Source organism: Hevea brasiliensis, chromosome 7 (assembly GCF_030052815.1).
Source record: "Hevea brasiliensis isolate MT/VB/25A 57/8 chromosome 7, ASM3005281v1, whole genome shotgun sequence".
Lineage (NCBI taxonomy): Eukaryota > Viridiplantae > Streptophyta > Magnoliopsida > Malpighiales > Euphorbiaceae > Hevea > Hevea brasiliensis.
The window spans coordinates 38,848,909-38,863,220 of record NC_079499.1 but is presented as its reverse complement, the minus strand read 5'-3'; positions in this window follow the sequence as shown (position 1 = coordinate 38,863,220).

Here is a 14,312-nt window from a genome sequence, read left to right as displayed (position 1 = left end):
AGGTGGCAAAGGAAGACAAATAAAGTTAGAATTGGAGAATTCTGACCAACCAATAGATCAAATAGATATAGATCTATCTAGTCAACCTACACCTATTGATGAAACATCTACAATAATTTCTCGCAGATCAACTAGGATATCTCACCCACCAGTGAGATATGGTTTACTTCATGAAGATGATTAAGAGTTGTTTACTCATGAAGAAGTAGATGATGGAGATGATCCACTTACCTATGAAGAAGCTATAACAGATATAGACTCTTTAAAATGGATTGAAGCTATGAAATCCGAAATTGATTCTGTAACACCCCTAAGTTCGGTAGTGCGTTCTACTGTTCCTATGACCAGTGTTGTCCGGACAGCAAGAATGCCTAGAACTACACTTTGATATGAGTGAGGAGACATAAAATAATGAAATACAAGAAAAGAAAATACAAGAAAAACAAAGGAAAAATAATAGTAAAGAAATACAACCAAGTTAAGCGAGCCGAGAACTCTAGCGATGGGTGACCGCACCGGGAAGTCACGGCGTGGACCATTGACTAGCCCTGGACTGCGGGAAACCCTGGAAAACATTTTTAAGACTTATAGAGACATCAATTGAAGTATAAATATCATTAGAAATAACAAAGAAAAATCAATTAATTAGTACAAAGAAAAGTGGGAAATCGAAAAACGGACAAAACCTGGTGTTACCGAAAAATCAGGAATGCAACCTGAACAGGGGCATTGTGTTCATTTGACACCCCGAGTTGACTTTTGACCTCAATGTCCATTAAAAATAAGTGGTATTAAATTTTGAAAATGCCATGAAAAATGAAATTCCATGTGTAGAATAATTAAGAGAAACTAAGTAGAAAAATATGAGAATAATTAAAAGTTTAATTATACTAATATTAACCTAAAGTGAGTGGCATATATTATATTCATAAATCTTAATTAGTGGAGCATTATGGACGTGTAAAAGCACTAAGTGGACAGATTTTATGAGGAAAACTATTTATTTTCTTCAATTCCACTTCCATGGCCGAATATGGGTCTCCATTTTCCTCCATGAGAACTCATCATGCAAGCTTCAATCCTCCCCCATTTTAAACTTAAAACTCAAGGTTCCCTTCATCAAACTTTGTCTCCACACCATGGGAAAGCTTTGGGCAGCAAGAAAAAGAAGAAATTTCAAGGTTTAGCAAGTCCCAACAATAGGTAAGTTTGAGTTTTTGATTATTGCTTTGTTAAAGTGTGTAAGGATATTATGGGTGTTTGATTTATGGAGAAATTTTTGAGTTTTGATGTTGAATGGGAATGTGCACTTTTGGCAGCCATGGAAGCACCTTGAAGGCAGTTTAGTTGTGCTTGTAAATGGTGAATTAATTGATTGATTAAATGTATATTGTGTAGAAAATTGTTTGGGTAATGTATACTTAGTATATGTAAATGTAAAATGAAGTTTAAAGCTTGGAAAGTAATGGAATGTAAGTGTACCATTGTGGCAGTTTGCTAACCCTTGAGGAATGCTAGAATTCATGCTTGGTTTATGGAATAATGATGTTAAAATGTGTTGGTTGTTATGGCAGTTTGAGTGTGTGTAAGGTGGTGTGAAGTGGGACATCTAAATGAGCATAAAAAGGTGATTAAATTGTTGTAAATTGGATTGAAAAATTCTGCACTTGTTGGTGTATGTTGAATGTAATTGTAAGCTGTCAAAATGACCTATAATGTGTTGTGAATTATTTTTAGGTTGTGGTACAACCAGAATTGGTCTGAATGTTAAGTTTGGTGAGTGTTAAAAGTGATGCTTGATGTGTATGCAAGAAATGCAATAAGGCAGTTTGAGTTTTAGGCCTAGAACTTTAATTGTGTGGCTCCAATTGGTATGAGACCAATTGGAGGTGAAACTAGGCACAAAATGTGCCAACTTTCATGAAGGTAGCTTGCCAAAATTCTGCTTGCAAGGTAGCTTGAAAAATGACCAAATCCGGATTAAGTGCAATTGAGGCCTGAAAATTGACCATTTGGGCAGCAGTTAGTGTTTAGGCCATAACTCACTCAAAACAGGTCCAATTGACCTGAAATTTTAACCATGAATAGTTAAGACCCATATCTACAAGTCTTATGAAGACACCAAAGCCCAAAAATGACCATAAGTAAGTCAAACAGCTTGCACAATTTCGGGTCCAAAAACTGGCCGAACCTAAAATGACCTAAAGTGACCAATTTTGATGCAATTTGACCAGCAATAGTAAAATGACCATAACTTAGTCTACATAACTCAGAATGACCTAAAATTTTGCCCCGCAAGCAATAAGACATAGATCTACAAGTTTTTAGTTTTGACTGAAACCCGAAAACCGAGAGAACTAGGTTGTCCGGCTAGGTCAAACTAGTATCCCGGAATCTAGCAAATTACAAGAAAATGCAGTATACACGGAAATGAATTTGGTAACATGTACCAACCCTAAAAGACTATCGAATGTGACATATTAATGACATTAAAACCTAAATTACCTAGAATGTACCAAGGGTCGACATAATAGGTTGACTAAGCGAATAAATGAATTCAGTGAATTAATTATCAAGCATTATCGTTAGAGACAGTTTAAATGAGTACTGAAACACTTCAAATTGTGTTTTCAGTTAGCAATGACTCAGGGAAAAGGAAGGAAACACTGAGTCAGAGCCGAGAGGCATATATCAGAGGTTTGTGCACAATAATTAATTCTTTTGAATTTTTCAATTGGAATAAATTATGATTATTTGTATTGTTTTAAATTGTGTTTGTGCACAATAAGTATTTCTTTTGAATTTTTCAATTGAAATAAATTACGGTTATTTATATGTTATTGTTTTAAATTATGTCCGTGCACAATACTTTTATATTCACTGCTTTTACTAGCAAATTTATTTGGAGAAATGAGTTATGAATAATTTTTTATTGCTTTGGTTTTGGGAATATTATTTGGAAATTATTGTGTTGCCAACTTTGCAAATAGAAATTTTGAGATAAAATGTGATTTATGATTTGTATGAAATATTGTGATTTGAAATTGTTTTGATTCACACTTGGCATGACACTGTTACTATGTTCCTCCTTCATTTATGGGGTGAGTGTGATATATTCCTCCCTCTTTGGCTTATCAGTCTGGGGTGAGTGTGATTATGTTCCTCCCTCTTTGACTTGTCAGTCTGAGGTGAGTGTGGATGAGTACTCATTATTCAGCTAGCATCCTCCCTCATTGATTTCAATTATTGGGGTGAGTGTGTCTTGTCGTGGTGTACAACACGGCATGTGCGGAAAAATTGTGTCATGGCTTAAATTGTGATATTGATTAGCAACACTGTATTCTTTAGTTATTTGATCAAATGGTGTTATTGATTGGCAAAACTGTATTATTCAGTTATTTGATCAAATGGTATTATTAATTGGCAAACTGTATTATTCAGTTATTTGATCAAATTTATGTTATATGAACTTTGTAAATTGTGAATGGAATTGTGAACTATTTGATTTGTGATTTGTTAATAAAAGATTTATGTGTCGCAATTCAAATTGTTATTGTGCACCACTGAGTAAATTTTACTCAGCGATAGCTTTTCATTGCTGTCGCAGGTAGACAGACTGACAGGGCAGCAGACTAGGCTGCTAGTACTACATTGAGAAATCATCGGGTATATTGAGTATACCACATTTTGCATTTTGTACTGTAATGTATGTTCACTGTATGTATATATTGTTTTTGGTTTTGAGCAGTTGTAAATTAAAATTGTACATTGAAGTTGTAAAATAAAATTATTTTGACTTGTAAAATTTGTATTATATTTCTTTTATCTCAGTTTTTGAAAAATTATTATGGATTTGAGTTGAAAAACATATTGTGTTGAATTATGTTGGAGTTTGAGATTGAGAAATATATTTAAAGTGCTTTTTACAGGTTTTCTGAAGAACTGTTTTATTTAAAATACAGAGGGCACTCCGCCAAAATTTTTACAGAAATTCCTAATAATTCAAATGTGTTATCTCTTTCACTTAAGTTCAAAATTTTTTTTTTTACACCTGTATATAGTGCTCACCACTGTAAATAGAAGTAAGAAAAGTTTTAAAATCCCTTGTAGTGTATTTAATGGGTTATCAGTAGACGAAGTTGGTAATTCATTAGGTATACTACGGGATCATGTTATACCTTACAGAGGGGTAGGGTGTGACATGTTTTAGTGGTATCAGAGCAAAGTTTTTAAATTCTGTTTTCACATGTTATTTGAATATTCTTTCTTCATAGTACAACTGCTCAATATCGTTGTTTGATACATACAGTACATTACATTATAAATATGCACTAACGGGAGGAAATCTCCTTGTATTAATTGTTCAGGAGGTCTAAGATCCTCGCATTGACTATGGAAGAGAGTGATCGTTCAGTCGATCAATCTATTGAGGCTGAGGTGCAAGGGGATGCCCCAGCCCTATATAATGTCAGTGGTTCAGCAGCACCAGCCCTCGCAGTACCGCAGTTTCCTGCTCAGTTCGCTCAGCAGATGGCTGCAATGTTCCAACAAATGGCTGATACTCTGTCAGCTCAAGCTCAAGTACAGGCCCAACCCCCACAAGGGCAACATGAAATAGAGAAGAGAGAGAAACCTATGGGTCAGAGCTTAAGCAGTAATTTGAGAAAAAGAAAAGAATTTGAGGAGCCCCGAGCTCAGAGATATAACAGAGGTGGATCATTAAGGCAGAGACCACCAAGGTCCAGTCGTCGAACAACTAGAAGTTCTTACCCTTCCTGCCAATGTGAAACTTAGGGTAGAAATTATGGTGGGGTATGCTACAAGGCCATAGGAGCCTGTTATAACTGTGGAGGCATAGGACACTTTGCCAAGGACTACACCGGTGCCCGTAGAGTTGGACCACCTTCTACTACTGCTGAAGGGTTAGTTCAGAGCCCTGTCACCAGAGGTTGACAACCACCCAACAGAGGTAGAGACAGGGGTAGAGGTAACCCAGCAGGCAGCCAATGCACTGTGAAACAATTAGAGCAAGACAGTGCTCCAGTTAAAGTTACGCAATGAGACAGAGGGAAGAAATCGAGACATCTGATGTTGTGGCTAGTACATTCTCAACTTTTAACCAAGATGTGTTTGTGTTATTTGATCCTGGTTCTACCCATTCTTATGTGAGTGCTAGCATCATTGATTGCATTGCTGTTCCATGTACAAAAATGGACTTTGAGGTGCTAGTAACAAGTCCGCTAGGACAGGAGGTCAGGGTTAATAGAATGTATAGGGATTGTCCTTTGGTGATCCAAGGACACTTTTTTATCTGATTTCATTGAAATGCCCTTCAGAGATTATGATATCATCTTGGGCATGGATTGGTTAGCTAGGCTTCATGCCATGATTGACTGTAGGCTGAAGACAGTCACTTTTGGGGAGAGGCAGTTATTGCCATCAAACATCATTTTGGCTGCACTAGCCAAAAAAATGATCAGAAAGGGGTGTGAAGCATACTTGGCACATGTGGTAGACACCCAAGTGGGGAGTCCAGCATTGAGGGACATCCCTACAGTATATGACTTTCCAGATGTGTTTCCTGATGAATTGCCAGGATTACCTCCAGCAAGAGAAGTGCAGTTTGAAATTAATGTTATGCCTGGTGTGTATCCAATCTCCATAACACCATACAGAATGACACCAGCAGAGTTGAAGGAGTCTGAATACTTTTATGTTAGTGTTAGAATTATATGTTCTGTTATTATTCCTTTACAGGGGAATAAATTTTGATGCATTAGTGATTAGACCTTTAGGATAAGGATTGTGATAATAAGTGAAATTAGTTTTGGAAGAGTTTATCGGCGAAAAGTATTTTCTGACACACCATAAATTATAAAGCTAATTGGCGAGCCTACTTAATGTAAGGCAAGAGGACGTAAAAGTAAGATGCAGTAATGGAATTGCTCTAGATGAGGGCAAGGATGTTACTGTTAGTAATTGCTAATGGATATTGTAATCAGAATAAGTTCGGATATCAGTGAATTCGAAAAAGGATAAAAGATAGGAAAGTCTGATCTATTGGAATGTATCGTAGTAACTATGCAATATTCTTGATGTTTATACTGTAAGCTGCAGATTACAGTACTAACTTGAGATTATTGCGTAGAGCTACGTACTACCCGATAGTACACCAAGATGAGAATAGTTGCCAACGACACCTGTTTTGGTATAATTATGCCAGGACAGAATTTAATTGTTAGAAATAAGTTTGGAAATCCTACTTAGGGATCTAAAACTCAAAAGTTAGAATATCGAAAGGTTATAGTTCAGTACAAAAGGAAGTAAGTTATAGAATATTGATAGATAAAAAGACTTATGGAAGTAAAAATTCGAACAGTTAGTTCAGATATAACAAAGAAGTGTTACGAATGTGAGGAAGACTATGGACTAGAATGGTCAGAGGACCAATGACTAGATAAATGATTCTAACATGACCTCAAGGGTCATTCAAGAAGGAACGTGAATCGAAATATTAGACAGTACAATAGTAAGAGGAGATTAGTGTTATACAAACAAATTAAACGTTGTATTGGATTGTTAAAAGTCTTATACAAATTTGAGGAAAAGAAGATTATACGATCGTATAGAAAGGAGAAAATAAACGTATGACTATTGTAAGATGGCTATTGGGTAAAATTTCATGGACGAAATTTATTTAAGGGGGGGGGGGGGGGGAGAATTGTAACACCCCTAAGTTCGGTAGTGCGTTCTACTGTTCCTATGACCAGTGTTGTCCGGACAGCTAGAATGCCTAGAACTACACTTCGATATGAGTGAGGAGACATAAAATAATGAAATACAAGAAAAGAAAATATAAGAAAAACAAAGGAAAAATAATAGTAAAGAAATACAACCAAGTTAAGGGAGCCGAGAACCCTAGCGATGGGTGACCGCACCGGGAAGTCACGGCGTGGACCATTGACTAGCCCTGGACTGCGGGAAACCCTGGAAAACATTTTTAAGACTTATAGAGACATCAATTGAAGTATAAATATCATTAGAAATAACAAAGAAAAATTAATTAATTAGTACAAAGAAAAGTGGGAAATCGAAAAACGGACAAAACCTGGTGTTACCGAAAAATCAGGAATGCAACCTGAACAGGGGCATTGTGTTCATTTGACACCCCGAGTTGACTTTTGACCTCAATGTCCATTAAAAATAAGTGGTATTAAATTTTGAAAATGCCATGAAAAATGAAATTCCATGTGTAGAATAAATAAGAGAAACTAAGTAGAAAAATATGAGAATAATTAAAAGTTTAATTATACTAATATTAACCTAAAGTGAGTGGCATATATTATATTCATAAATCTTAATTAGTGGAGCATTATGGACGTGTAAAAGCACTAAGTGGACAGATTTTATGAGGAAAACTATTTATTTTCTTCAATTCCACTTCCATGGCCGAATATGGGTCTCCATTTTCCTCCATGAGAACTCATCATGCAAGCTTCAATCCTCCCCCATTTTAAACTTAAAACTCAAGGTTCCCTTCATCAAACTTTGTCTCCACACCATGGGAAAGCTTTGGGCAGCAAGAAAAAGAAGAAATTTCAAGGTTTAGCAAGTCCCAACAATAGGTAAGTTTGAGTTTTTGATTATTGCTTTGTTAAAGTGTGTAAGGATATTATGGGTGTTTGATTTATGGAGAAATTTTTGAGTTTTGATGTTGAATGGGAATGTGCACTTTTGGCAGCCATGGAAGCACCTTGAAGGCAGTTTAGTTGTGCTTGTAAATGGTGAATTAATTGATTGATTAAATGTATATTGTGTAGAAAATTGTTTGGGTAATGTATACTTAGTATATGTAGATGTAAAATGAAGTTTAAAGCTTGGAAAGTAATGGAATGTAAGTGTACCATTGTGGCAGTTTGCTAACCCTTGAGGAATGCTAGAATTCATGCTTGGTTTATGGAATAATGATGTTAAAATATGTTGGTTGTTATGGCAGTTTGAGTGTGTGTAAGGTGGTGTGAAGTGGGACATCTAAATGAGCATAAAAAGGTGATTAAATTGTTGTAAATTGGATTGAAAAATTCTGCACTTGTTGGTGTATGTTGAATGTAATTGTAAGCTGCCAAAATGACCTATAATGTGTTGTGAATTATTTTTAGGTTGTGGTACAACCAGAATTGGTTTGAATGTTAAGTTTGGTGAGTGTTAAAAGTGATGCTTGATGTGTATGCAAGAAATGCAATAAGGCAGTTTGAGTTTTAGGCCTAGAACTTTAATTGTGTGGCTCCAATTGGTATGAGACCAATTGGAGGTGAAACTAGGCACAAAATGTGCCAACTTTCATGAAGGTAGCTTGCCAAAATTCTGCTTGCAAGGTAGCTTGAAAAATGACCAAATCCGGATTAAGTGCAATTGAGGCCTGAAAATTGACCATTTGGGCAGCAGTTAGTGTTTAGGCCATAACTCACTCAAAACAGGTCCAATTGACCTGAAATTTTAACCATGAATAGTTAAGACCCATATCTACAAGTCTTATGAAGACACCAAAGCCCAGAAATGACCATAAGTAAGTCAAACAGCTTTCACAATTTCGGGTCCAAAAACTGGCCGAACCTAAAATGACCTAAAGTGACCAATTTTGATGCAATTTGACCAGCAATAGTAAAATGACCATAACTTGGTCTACATAACTCAGAATGACCTAAAATTTTACCCCGCAAGCAATAAGACATAGATCTACAAGTTTTTAGTTTTGACTGAAACCCGAAAACCGAGAGAACTAAGTTGTCCGGCTAGGTCAAACTAGTATCCCGGAATCTAGCAAATTACAAGAAAATGCAGTATACACGGAAATGAATTTGGTAACATGTACCAAATCTAAAAGACTATCGAATGTGACATATTAATGACATTAAAACCTAAATTACCTAGAATGTACCAAGGGTCGACATAATAGGTTGACTAAGCGAATAAATGAATTCAGTGAATTAATTATCAAGCATTATCGTTAGAGACAGTTTAAATGAGTACTGAAACACTTCAAATTGTGTTTTCAGTTAGCAATGACTCAGAGAAAGGGAAGGAAACACTGAGTCAGAGCCGAGAGGCATATATCAGAGGTTTGTGCACAATAATTAATTCTTTTGAATTTTTCAATTGGAATAAATTATGATTATTTGTATTGTTTTAAATTGTGTTTGTGCACAATAAGTATTTCTTTTGAATTTTTCAATTGAAAAAAATTAAGGTTATTTATATGTTATTGTTTTAAATTATGTCCGTGCACAATACTTTTATATTCACTGCTTTTACTAGCAAATTTATTTGGAGAAATGAGTTATGAATAATTTTTGATTGCTTTGGTTTTGGGAATATTATTTGGAAATTATTGTGTTGCCAACTTTGCAAATGGAAATTTTGAGATAAAATGTGATTTATGATTTGTATGAAATATTGTGATTTGAAATTGTTTTGATTCACACTTGGCATGACACTGTTACTATGTTCCTCCTTCATTTATGGGGTGAGTGTGATATATTCCTCCCTCTTTGGCTTATCAGTCTGGGGTGAGTGTGATTATGTTCCTCCCTCTTTGACTTGTCAGTCTGAGGTGAGTGTGGATGAGTACTCATTATTCAGCTAGCATCCTCCCTCATTGATTTCAATTATTGGGGTGAGTGTGTCTTGTCGTGGTGTACAACACGGTATGTGCGGAAAAATTGTGTCATGGCTTAAATTGTGATATTGATTGGCAACACTGTATTCTTCAGTTATTTGATCAAATGGTGTTATTGATTGGTAAAACTGTATTATTCAGTTATTTGATCAAATGGTATTATTAATTGGCAAACTGTATTATTCAGTTATTTGATCAAATTTATGTTATATGAACTTTGTAAATTGTGAATGGAATTGTGAACTATTTGATTTGTGATTTGTTAATAAAAGATTTATGTGTCGCAATTCAAATTGTTATTGTGCACCACTGAGTAAATTTTACTCAGCGATAGCTTTTCATTGCTGTCGCAGGTAGACAGACTGACAGGGCAGCAGACTAGGCTGCTAGTACTACATTGAGAAATCATCGGGTATATTGAGTATACCACATTTTGCATTTTGTACTGTAATGTATGTTCACTGTATGTATATATTGTTTTTGGTTTTGAGCAGTTGTAAATTAAAATTGTACATTGAAGTTGTAAAATAAAATTATTTTGACTTGTAAAATTTGTATTATATTTCTTTTATCTCAGTTTTTGAAAAATTATTATGGATTTGAGTTGAAAAACATATTGTGTTGAATTATGTTGGAGTTTGAGATTGAGAAATATATTTAAAGTGCTTTTTACAGGTTTTCTGAAGAACTGTTTTATTTAAAATACAGAGGGCACTCCGCCAAAATTTTTACAGAAATTCCTAATAATTCAAATGTGTTATCTCTTTCACTTAAGTTCAAAATTTTTTTTTTTACACCTGTATATAGTGCTCACCATCGTAAATAGAAGTAAGAAAAGTTTTAAAATCCCTTGTAGTGTATTTAATGGGTTATCAGTAGACGAAGTTGGTAATTCATTAGGTATACTACGGGATCATGTTATACCTTACAGAGGGGTAGGGTGTGACATGTTTTAGTGGTATCAGAGCAAAGTTTTTAAATTCTGTTTTCACATGTTATTTGAATATTCTTTCTTCATAGTACAACTGCTCAATATCGTTGTTTGATACATACAGTACATTACATTATAAATATGCACTAACGGGAGGAAATCTCCTTGTATTAATTGTTCAGGAGGTCTAAGATCCTCGCATTGACTATGGAAGAGAGTGATCGTTCAGTCGATCAATCTATTGAGGCTGAGGTGCAAGGGGATGCCCCAGCCCTATATAATGTCAGTGGTTCAAGAAGACCCTCGCAGATCTGCAGCTTTCTGCTCGATTCGCTCAGAGATGGCTGCAATGTTCCAACAAATGGCTGATACTCTGTCAGCTCAAGCTCAAGTACAGGCCCAACCCCCACAAGGGCAACATGAAATAGAGAAGAGAGAGAAACCTATGGGTCAGAGCTTAAGCAGTAATTTGAGAAAAAGAAAAGAATTTGAGGAGCCCCGAGCTCAGAGATATAACAGAGGTGGATCATTAAGGCAGAGACCACCAAGGTCCAGTCGTCGAACAACTAGAAGTTCTTACCCTTCCTGCCAATGTGAAACTTAGGGTAGAAATTATGGTGGGGTATGCTACAAGGCCATAGGAGCCTGTTATAACTGTGGAGGCATAGGACACTTTGCCAAGGACTACACCGGTGCCCGTAGAGTTGGACCACCTTCTACTACTGCTGAAGGGTTAGTTCAGAGCCCTGTCACCAGAGGTTGACAACCACCCAACAGAGGTAGAGACAGGGGTAGAGGTAACCCAGCAGGCAGCCAATGCACTGTGAAACAATTAGAGCAAGACAGTGCTCCAGTTAAAGTTACGCAATGAGACAGAGGGAAGAAATCGAGACATCTGATGTTGTGGCTGGTACATTCTCAACTTTTAACCAAGATGTGTTTGTGTTATTTGATCCTGGTTCTACCCATTCTTATGTGAGTGCTAGCATCATTGATTGCATTGCTGTTCCATGTACAAAAATGGACTTTGAGGTGCTAGTAACAAGTCCGCTAGGACAGGAGGTCAGGGTTAATAGAATGTATAGGGATTGTCCTTTGGTGATCCAAGGACACTTTTTTATCTGATTTCATTGAAATGCCCTTCAGAGATTATGATATCATCTTGGGCATGGATTGGTTAGCTAGGCTTCATGCCATGATTGACTGTAGGCTGAAGACAGTCACTTTTGGGGAGAGGCAGTTATTGCCATCAAACATCATTTTGGCTGCACTAGCCAAAAAAATGATCAGAAAGGGGTGTGAAGCATACTTGGCACATGTGGTAGACACCCAAGTGGGGAGTCCAGCATTGAGGGACATCCCTACAGTATATGACTTTCCAGATGTGTTTCCTGATGAATTGCCGTGATTACCTCCAAAGAAGAGAAGTGCAGTTTGAAATTAATGTTATGCCTGGTGTGTATCCAATCTCCATAACACCATACAGAATGACACCAGCAGAGTTGAAGGAGTCTGAATACTTTTATGTTAGTGTTAGAATTATATGTTCTGTTATTATTCCTTTACAGGGGAATAAATTTTGATGCATTAGTGATTAGACCTTTAGGATAAGGATTGTGATAATAAGTGAAATTAGTTTTGGAAGAGTTTATCGGCGAAAAGTATTTTCTGACACACCATAAATTATAAAGCTAATTGGCGAGCCTACTTAATGTAAGGCAAGAGGACGTAAAAGTAAGATGCAGTAATGGAATTGCTCTAGATGAGGGCAAGGATGTTACTGTTAGTAATTGCTAATGGATATTGTAATCAGAATAAGTTCGGATATCAGTGAATTCGAAAAAGGATAAAAGATAGGAAAGTCTGATCTATTGGAATGTATCGTAGTAACTATGCAATATTCTTGATGTTTATACTGTAAGCTGCAGATTACAAAGACTAACTTGAGATTATTGTGAGAGCTACGCATCACCCGATAGTACACCAAGATGAGAATAGTTGCCAACGACACCTGTTTTGGTATAATTATGCCAGGACAGAATTTAATTGTTAGAAATAAGTTTGGAAATCCTACTTAGGGATCTAAAACTCAAAAGTTAGAATATCGAAAGGTTATAGTTCAGTACAAAAGGAAGTAAGTTATAGAATATTGATAGATAAAAAGACTTATGGAAGTAAAAATTCGAACAGTTAGTTCAGATATAACAAAGAAGTGTTACGAATGTGAGGAAGACTATGGACTAGAATGGTCAGAGGACCAATGACTAGATAAATGATTCTAACATGACCTCAAGGGTCATTCAAGAAGGAACGTGAATCGAAATATTAGACAGTACAATAGTACGAGGAGATTAGTGTTATACAAACAAATTAAACGTTGTATTGGATTGTTAAAAGTCTTATACAAATTTGAGGAAAAGAAGATTATACGATCGTATAGAAAGGAGAAAATAAACGTATGACTATTGTAAGATGGCTATTGGGTAAAATTTCATGGACGAAATTTATTTAAGGGGGGGGGGGGGGGAGAATTGTAACACCCGTAAGTTCGGTAGTGCGTTCTACTGTTCCTATGACCAGTGTTGTCCGGACAGCTAGAATGCCTAGAACTACACTTCGATATGAGTGAGGAGACATAAAATAATGAAATACAAGAAAAGAAAATATAAGAAAAACAAAGGAAAAATAATAGTAAAGAAATACAACCAAGTTAAGGGAGCCGAGAACCCTAGCGATGGGTGACCGCACCGGGAAGTCACGGCGTGGACCGTTGACTAGCCCTGGACTGCGGGAAACCCTGGAAAACATTTTTAAGACTTATAGAGACATCAATTGAAGTATAAATATCATTAGAAATATCAAAGAAAAATTAATTAATTAGTACAAAGAAAAGTGGGAAATCGAAAAATGGACAAAACCCGGTGTTACCGAAAAATCAGGAATGCAACCCGAACAGAGGCATTGTGGTCATTTGACACCCCGAGTTGACTTTTGACCTCAATGTCCATTAAAAATAAGTGGTATTAAATTTTGAAAATGCCATGAAAAATGAAATTCCATGTGTAGAATAATTAAGAGAAACTAAGTGGAAAAATATGGGAATAATTAAAAGTTTAATTATACTAATATTAACCTAAAGTGAGTGGCATTTATTATATTCATAAATCTTAATTAGTGGAGCATTATGGACGTGTAAAAGCACTAAGTGGACAGATTTTATGAGGAAAACCATTCATTTTCTTCAATTCCACTTCCATGGCCGAATATGGGTCTCCATTTTCCTCCATGAGAACTCATCATGCAAGCTTCAATCCTCCCCCATTTTCAACTTAAAACTCAAGGTTCCCTTCATCAAACTTTGTCTCCACACCATGGGAAAGCTTTGGGCAGCAAGAAAAAGAAGAAATTTCAAGGTTTAGCAAGTCCCAACAATAGGTAAGTTTGAGTTTTTGATTATTGCTTTGTTAAAGTGTGTAAGGATATTATGGGTGTTTGATTTATGGAGAAATTTTTGAGTTTTGATATTGAATGGGAATGTGCACTTTTGGCAGCCATGGAAGCACCTTGAAGGTAGCTTAGTTGTGCTTGTAAATGGTGAATTAATTGATTGATTAAATGTATATTGTGTAGGAAATTGTTTGGGTAATGTATACTTAGTATATGTAAATGTAAAATGAAGTTTAAAGCTTGGAAAGTAATGGAATG